This window comes from Rhinolophus sinicus, chromosome 1, assembly GCF_057876585.1.
Source record: "Rhinolophus sinicus isolate RSI-liver-muscle chromosome 1, RSI-T2T, whole genome shotgun sequence".
In the NCBI taxonomy this organism is placed as follows: Eukaryota; Metazoa; Chordata; class Mammalia; order Chiroptera; family Rhinolophidae; genus Rhinolophus; species Rhinolophus sinicus.
In genome coordinates this window covers 78,855,655-78,864,822 of record NC_142501.1, presented here as the reverse complement: position 1 = coordinate 78,864,822, position 9,168 = coordinate 78,855,655, and positions in this window count along the sequence as shown.

Sequence of the window (9,168 nt, the reverse complement as noted above, 5' to 3'; positions counted from 1 at the left end):
ACATACTGTGATATACAACCTGGCCTGATATCAAGCCTTTATTAATTACCTCGCTTCCCCCCATTATGGCTTTCAAACAGCATCATTAATTTTACTGTTCAATCTTTTACCTCATGCTATTGAATATTTTAAGTAAATAGTTTAATAAGTAGGTTTCATGTTGGACTCTGCCAAATACAAAGAGAAGTATATATGCAGTTATGATCATTAATTTTGGTCAATTGATGTTTAGTAAAATTGTTAAAATGGCAAATAAATTCTTCCAAATTCTTAGAATTCTTTCTAGCTAGTTATTCTGATTGTTCAGAAAATTTTAAATTGTAAGTTCAGGACAGTGTTATGAAAAACTTTGCTGTGAAATAACATATTTTAATCAATTGCCCCTCTAATGCCATTTTATATGTGAATATTGATGCTAAAGATTGTATAATTGTTATATTTTGAAAGTGTTTAAGAGTAAGCAACAGAATTAAGATAATGCAATTAGTTATTTTTCAAAAGGTGAAGTATGGGCTTAAGGACCCTTGATGATGGTTCTGATTTTTTCAGGTAAATTTTGAAGATCGAGAGTAGAGTCTCACATCGGTATCTAAATTCTTTGTGATTCACTCCAACTGTAACACCATGAAGTAATTTAAAATTTGCTTTCTGGAGCTCTGATATTGAATGTGAATAGAGTAAAAAACAACATTACCTCTATTGAGATTTATTATTTCAGAAATTTTGTTAATTTTATATATTATTTAATAATACAAATGAGATACCTTATATATGCTAAATAATTTCGTACTCACAACATTCTTGCAAGGTATTATTAATCCCATCATACAGTTCAGGATCAGATAGTAAAGTAACTTGCTGATTATTAAAGAGGTAAATTAACTTCCCCCAAATTACACAGCAAACATTGAAATTTTAATTCAATCCCATATCTGTTAGACCCTCTCATTTGTTTCATATCTATGCCCCGTTATCTTAGTTCAAATAGAAAGAGCCAGAAGGTGAATCATAAAAGATCTTCTCATGCCAGTTTAAAAAATTTGGCCTTTACCTGGAAAGCAATCAGGAAAAAATCTGAAGCAAAAATTCTCCCTTCCTCTTCAGCCTCATCGCATGTCACTCTCTTTTGCTGTATGTGCTTCAACCCCACAAACTTTCTTTGCAACGTTTTCAAGCCCCTTTCAATCTCTGTGTCTTTTTAAATTCTATTATTTCTGTACTGTTTCCCTACTCATTCTTCAAATCTTAGCTCTAATGTTATTTCTTTTGCAAAGTCTTCCCTGATCACCAGATCTCCTATAAGCTATCGTATTTTATTTTTTGTTTATACCTATCAAATATATTTGTTAAATGAATGAACTAATGAATGAATGAGGTACATGTTACAAGTACAAAGTAGACTCTTAGAAAGCGGTGGGGCTAGAAGGATATATTCCAAGAGCTAGAGAGGCAAAAAATATACTTTTTATCAAAACTTGGCTCAATTGAAATGGTAGAAGAGGAAATTGAAAGGGAAGGATGGATAAGAAGGATATTATAAAGGATGCTATACCAAAATTTTAAAACTTAGGAAAAGCAAAAATTAAGAGACTCGAGGCAGAAAGAGAAATATTTTCTTAAAGGGTTACTATTTTGAGAGTGAAAAGAATGATTTGGTTTAAGACACATTGAATTTGAGGGGGTAAACGTTGAATTTAGAGATTTGAATACACAAAATGTGGTGTAGAATAAATAATTTGAATTAATGAGGCAAAATACTTATAAACATCTTTTGATTTCTCAGAATCTAAAAAATTCACATAAAATAATTCCAAACCACATTGTTATTGAGTGTCACAATGTATATGATTCAGTGCCATGCACTTGTGTAATTTGGTGATAAGGTAAGAAAACTCTACTCTGAAGGTATCTATGAATTGATTCTAGATAATTGCTATAGCCTGACAGAGTCATTATTTACCCAGAAATACCATGTGTTCTATTATTTGTCACTGGTTTAAAAGCATTTTAAAATAAATGCATTTGTATATGACTGGGGATGAAGATTTTAGATTTGAGGCAAATAAATGGCAAGGTTAAAAATATTTCAACGAATCAACAGCAGTATGTTAAGATCCTTTTTGTTCCTAGTAATGTGCTATTTCCTTGCAAAGGCATATTCCATGGTGTTTATTAGTGAACCAAAGTGCAATGCAAGGAAAATTGTTTAACTATCTCTAGTAATATAGTGTACTGTACTGTGTGTGCGTGTGACAAAAATGATGCTAATGAATGAATTAGTAAGCATAAGGAAATTTTTCAAAATTGTGTTGCTGGTGAGGGAATGGTAACCTAGACTTCCTGAATCATTATCATTTGAGTTTTTGTACAGGCTGTATTTGAAATCCTAATGCTTTATTCAGAAGAAAAAGGTAGAGGACAGAAAAAGTACATTGCACTTTATCAAGTCCATTGCTTTGATTAAGTTGACCTATATATTATGCGATTTTTTTCCAGAAATAGACAAAGATTTTCTTAATTTTAGTGTATCACCTTCCTTATTACCTTTCTTTATCATATGCAAATTTATAATCATAAGATCCTAATATAGCTACATATTAGAAATAACTTCTCAGGGAATTTCAACATTAATCTTTAAAGATGAAACTCCATTTAGATTTTCTTCTCTAGATACATTGCTAGGATAATGAATGGAAAAGCATTGGTATTATGGTGATATTATGGTTGGTATTATGGTGACTAATGACTACCATCATACACAGATATTTACACACACACACCCTGAAATTTAAAATGAAATATATTTTCGTCAGATAAAAATATTGAGACTATTCCATTCCCAACATAACTTTCAGAGACTGAAGCACATTTTTCTAAATGCTAAATACTTAGAAAAGCTGATTTTAAAACTAAAAATTAAAATCACCTAATGAACACACTGCTATATTATGTTGCGTTGCAGCAAATAGTTCTTTTTATCTATGAACTCAATATTATGTACTTTGCTCACCATTTCATCTTCAATAGCATACTTTGAAGATCGTACAAGCTTTTCTAATAATACAGGAATGTTATCATTGGCTTAAAGAAGAAACATTCCTGAAATTAAATTCATTCAGGTAAACAACATGATAAATTTTTACATGGACTTTGTACTAGGTTTGTGGTTGTTGTTTTACTTAAAGTTTATTAGGGTGACAAGTATTAGTAAAGTTACATAGATTTCAGGTGTACAATTCTGTAATACATCACCTATATATCACCTTGTGTGCTCACCACCCACAGAGTATTAGTTTTTAAATGTGTTGATGTGAGGAATAGAAGGGTGAGGATGGTGTATCATACGCCTTTAACATTTTCCAGAATTACGGTCAATGGGAAACTTTTCAACTTCTCAGTGTCTCTAATTTATCACCTGTAAAATGAATAAAGTAATGCCTACTTCAAATATTAAATTATTTCATGCAGGGTGACTAGAGAATAGGATAATAGGAGAATTACTATCATTATTCTGTTACTTTTAAAATTGATTCCCACTTTAAACATATGCTACCCATTATAGGGAGTTTTTGCCATAACTATTCTTTTCCTACTTTTTCTTCCTTCTTCTTTACATGTCTCCTTTACATTTACTCTTCAAAGCCATTTTATGGAAAAGGAGGAATGGAAAAATCCAATATGAAAGTTGGTCAGAGTTCAAAAGGGCAACGTTAAGCCCAATAACTACAATGACAACTAAAGTATTATTTTCTTCATTTTCTTCATAAGAAATCCTTTAAAAATTGACTCACTCTTCAAAATATGAAGTGTATATTTATAATGCTTCACAGTGTAGTCAATCACAGATATATTAAAACAAAAATGAAGTGCTAATTATATAAACCATATAGTAGTCACTGGGCTCATCAACAAAGCTCCCATGTGTCTGTCCTCCATCTTAATAGAACGTTGATTTTATCTGGATTTCTACCTTCTCATGCAGAATCCATTTGAATCAGGTGAAGTCAACTCTAGGGGTGAGACTCAGATGGTTTCAGCCAATCAATCACGGCATTGGTCTAGCCAAAGTCATAGGTTTAGTAATGGCATATGGCCAGAGCAATCTAACAAGGTTAAGGGCACTTGACTGGAATGCTGAGATTGGAACATTCTCTCTCTTTCCCTTCTGCTGGAAGGTTTTTTTATACATGAAATTGAAACTCGAAATGACTGCAGTTATTTTATCACCCATGTGAGGACGAAGCCAATACACAGAGGAAAGCAGAGTCAATAGAATCAGCGGAAGTAGAGTCAGAGTCTGAAATCTTCTATCCCTCTGGATTTCACATTATGTGAAACAATAAAATTTCTCATTTTAAAGCCAATTAGGTTGGAGTTTTTTATTACTTACACACAAAACAATCCTAAATTGTAAAGGTTAGGATTTGAAATTTTTAATAAGATGAGAGAAATTGAGGCTTGCAGTAAGCAATGGGGCTTGTCAGGTCCCATGGATCGAATGATTGTGGCAGAACTTGTCTTGAGATCTCTCCACTTCCCATTTTTATCCTCTTTCTTACAGTAAGTGCCTTGCAGTAAAGCTCATAACAAAAAAAGTACAGCCATTAGCGCTCTAGTGTTATCGTATTGTTTCCCCATGCTAAGAAACATGCAAATTCTTAGAAATCAAAAAGAACAGTGTCTCCTGCTCCAATCCCCATGGACTTAATTATGTGCTTAGGACTTCAGAATTGAGATCTTAAGTCCACAAATTTCAACTGAACTTATCACCAGCAAACTCACACGTTGCTTAATTCAGACGGTGTATTACTGGGACTAATATGGAATCATAATTATAAAGAACAGGTAAAAACTGGTGGCATATGAGGTTGTTTGACCATAGATTCTTTGGAGATGTATCGTCTCACAATACATTGAAAATTGCTCTTCAATTCTTTTCAGATACCTCAAAGTTAAAACATGCCTCTAGCTAGTTACTTTGATTTACAATTTATAAAATCATTAATCAATCTACTAGATGCAGTGATGTTTTTTATATTCTTCCTGACTATGTAAGTTAGTGATTGCTATAATATGCTACCCAACATTAGTGGCTTCTAAAAAACCAAACTATTAAAGTAGTCAAAATAAATAACGTTAAAATATGAATTAAATAGTATAACAAAGAAAAATGAGAAAATCAGAAACAATGAAAAGAAAACCAAAGAGAAAAAAATAAAGAGGAAAAAAGAAAAATAATTTGTGTTGCTATTCATGAGTCTATGTGTTAGCTGTGTGGTTCTGCTTATCTGAGCTGGATCATCAGACAATGTTTGGCCTACCTCTCACATCAGCAGACAGTGAGACATCACTGAGGATGATTGTCTTTAGGCAAATAATCTGGGTTTGTGCTCATGGCAAAGGCAAGATTCCAAGCAAGAGAAGAGAAGAGTACTTGAGGTCTAGTCTTAGAACTGGCATAGTGATTAATTATTCATGTATTGAAAATGTTCTCAGTGTTATTTCTTAATTAACAATTTTTACAGGGTCTAGAATCATTAGACCTGTATCTATCTCCCTTCCTTTAGATGAATAGGCAGAGAACAATAGCATAAGAACATCCTCCCCCCAAAACAAAACAAAACAAAAAAATACTAAATCACTGCTATGAAGACAGCGATAGTATATAAATTTTGTAACATTTGAGCTTTTCTCTGAAATATATTTGGGAAACTATAAAACATTTTAGCAAGTACTAGTTTCTTGTTCTTGAAAAGATTTAAAATGATACTATGAAGAAAGAACAGGACGAATTACATAAAATTGTTAGAGAATGAGAATTATGACAGGCCCTGTGACCAGCCCCAGGTTCAGTGCTTTGCTTGAAAGACTCACAGGACTGAGCATATAATTATACTTAATGGATAAGGTTTATTGCAGTGACATAGCAAGGATGCATAGTCGAATCAGTAAGAAAAAAAAGGCACACGCTGCAAAGTCTAGATAAATTTATGTTCAGTCTTCCCAAGCTCTTCCTGAAGGCGCCTCACAGAGCATATTATCCCTTACAGCAGTAAATAACACATGCACAGTGTTTCTGCCCAGGAAATCTTGTTTGATTTTGTCATTTTTATTAGGGTTTGGTTACATAGGCACAAAACCAACCATAACTATTGTAATTCTAGACTCCCAGAAAGGCAAGCAAGTATTTAGTAATCCAGGCGGGCAAAATAATCTTACCTACAGAAGAAACTGTTCAAAACCAATTTCCTAGAGAGCCAAGGACCAACCCTGGTAAACAGGCATTTCTAAGGAAAAAAGCCTCACATATTACCTAAATTAAAAAATAACTAAAAGCCAAAACAGAGAACCACCAATGTCCAAAGATAATCAGTGATTTGGAAAACAAACTTGAGAAAAATACCTAAAATATTTAAACAAAGGACAAAGATATAAGAACGTGGAAAACATAAAAAATAAACAAGAGAGTGAGACAAGAGGCAAAAACCAAAATGCAGATAAAATTTTCTTATTTTTACTCTCTTATGTTTCATAAGAGAGTGAAAAACAAAATGTAACAGAAACAATAATCTAAATGACAATAGGAATAAAAGGCTTTGCTAATATAACAAATGTCATTAGTTTGAAGGTCACCACGTTCAAGGAAAATGTAAAGAAAAAATAATTGTAAATCTATTAAAACTGTGGATGCTAGGAATAAAACAATAATTATTTGATTTTATAGAAACATGCTGGTGTTTATATCCCTTTTTTCTCTCAAATAAAATGATGTTTTTGTATTTTTAAAGTAAGAACATGTATTTTTAAAGTATGAATTTATAGTATGAACATGACAACAAGACTGTATATAATCAATACATAAATACATCAAAATCTGGACCTAAAAGAAGCATCCATCTCTTATTTTGAGAAGGGTGCACCTTTAAGTAGATGATTGAAAGGGTACAAAAAAGTCCCGCTAAATTTTCTTAAACTTGGTTGGCCAATTGTTTATATTTGAGAGCCACTGGAGAAGCTAGAAGATCAACTCTAGGACATCAGGGTATCAAAGAATCATAATATACTAGGATGAAGAAAGAACATGTAGTAATGTCATTTGTTTTCTTTGGATAAGATTTCTAACCATGATAGCCTATCAAAGGTATTGTTTACCTGTAAGGGAGGGGGGCGGTAAATAGTTGAAATCCACGAGGATTCTCAAATAGAACCATAAGAGCTAATGGCAGAGGATTCATCAGATTTTATGAGAATAATCAATGATTAAATATTACAATTCTTCCCTTGCTGCTTCTCTTTAAGCCTGCTCATTGTCTTCTCACTGATCCCAATGCTGAAGGATGAGATAACTGTTCTCACCTTTCTGCTCAAGTTCTAATGATAAAATTAAGAGTGTTTCCGTAAGATGGGACTTAAAGAGAACACACCCATATTATTCCAGAGAAAATGGCATACCTGGATATAACCATCTGCATTAAAAGATAATGGAACCTCAGAAATAAATATAAAATGGACCCTATACTTAAATGGTATTTTAAAACCACACACACACACACACACACACACACACACACACACACACACTCACACAGAATAAACAGAAGGAGAAAGACATAAAAGCAAAGGCATAAAAAGAATTTACTCTGCAAGAAAAATTAATCTAGCAAATTAAAGAGACTATTTTAGATTAAAACCTGTTGACTTTCTAAATTCAAATTTTAAAATGTTACACACACTTTTAAAGTTAAAACATAAAATAATACATAAAATCTAAAAGGACAGATAAAAAACAATGAAATGATAACTCGTGGTACAAATCAAACATAATGAAGAAAACATCAAAATTATTCCATAAATAAAAAAATAGAAGCAGCAAAATGTATAGTCACAAAATGAAAATAAATTTAGTCATGGAGGATAAACTTGAGAAAAATAGAAAAGGACCAAAATGCTGTCAAAATTCAGTGCACAAGTCCAAAAATCTCAAAGTCAAAGTAGAAAACATAATATACAGAACACAGATAATGACATAAACTTTTAATGCGTAACACGTAAAAAAGTAATATGAAAAAAGAAATACATATAAAATTATACAATGGAAGAGTGTTTTCTTTTAATTAAAGATAGAGATGGTATTTTAGTAGATTGATATGGCTGGCAGTATATCAGAAATGAAAAATGAAAGAAACATTCAACCACAAACAACACAACATCCTGCTGACAGTATTGAACATTAAAACAAAAACAAAAGAATACTGTATACATTCACAGAAGAAAATATATCATCTACAAATATAAAAATATCAGGGGCAATCTCACATTTGTATACCTCCGTGGTAAAGAAACTATGTAATGTTATAAATTCTGTGCAGTTTATATTTTTTTTAAAAAGTAACATACTTTTTCAGTTATTTTTAATTAGCCACACATAAAAATTAAATTTATAGGTGAACTAAAATCCTGTTTGTTCATTACTCTACCTTCCAGGTATCTCCCTGGTTCCCAGAGGAAAGGACGATTATCAGTGTGATGTATATTCTTCCTGACATGTCCTTTTTTTTGCAACATATGTATTGAACATTTATTCTGTCCAGGAAATAGTCCAGGAAGTGGAGATACAGTTTTGCATAGTTTCTGCATCATTTATGTTATAGTGGAGTAAGAAAATCAATTTAAAAATAAACAAAGGAGGGGATAAAAGGGAAACTAGAAGTAGCTTAATTTTTTCATCTTTTATAGTTGGCAGCAAAAAAGATTTATTTCTGACATTGATGAATTGAGAAATATAGATCCAAGCATTTACTTAAAGACCTAAGTGCATTCACCAATAGCTAAAAAGGAGCCTATATCATGTACTTCTGTACAGAGGAAGAAAAAGGGAGAATAAAAAGTAGAAAAGAGATGCATGAAAGAATGCAAAAGAAAAACAGCCAAAAACCTAAAGCTCCAAAGTAAAACCCATAAAATGATATAAAATTAAAAGATCGATTAAAGTAAATATACCCTCTTAATGTGAAAGGTTGAATGAGATAAAGTCATCTCTCAGAGGAGAAAAACAGAATTTCCACTTGGATTATATAAACAAAGCCAAGTATATGCTATCCTTAAAAGACATGCCTTAAAAACAAGGAATCATGGAGTTGAAGGCAAATGTAATGCAATGTATATTAA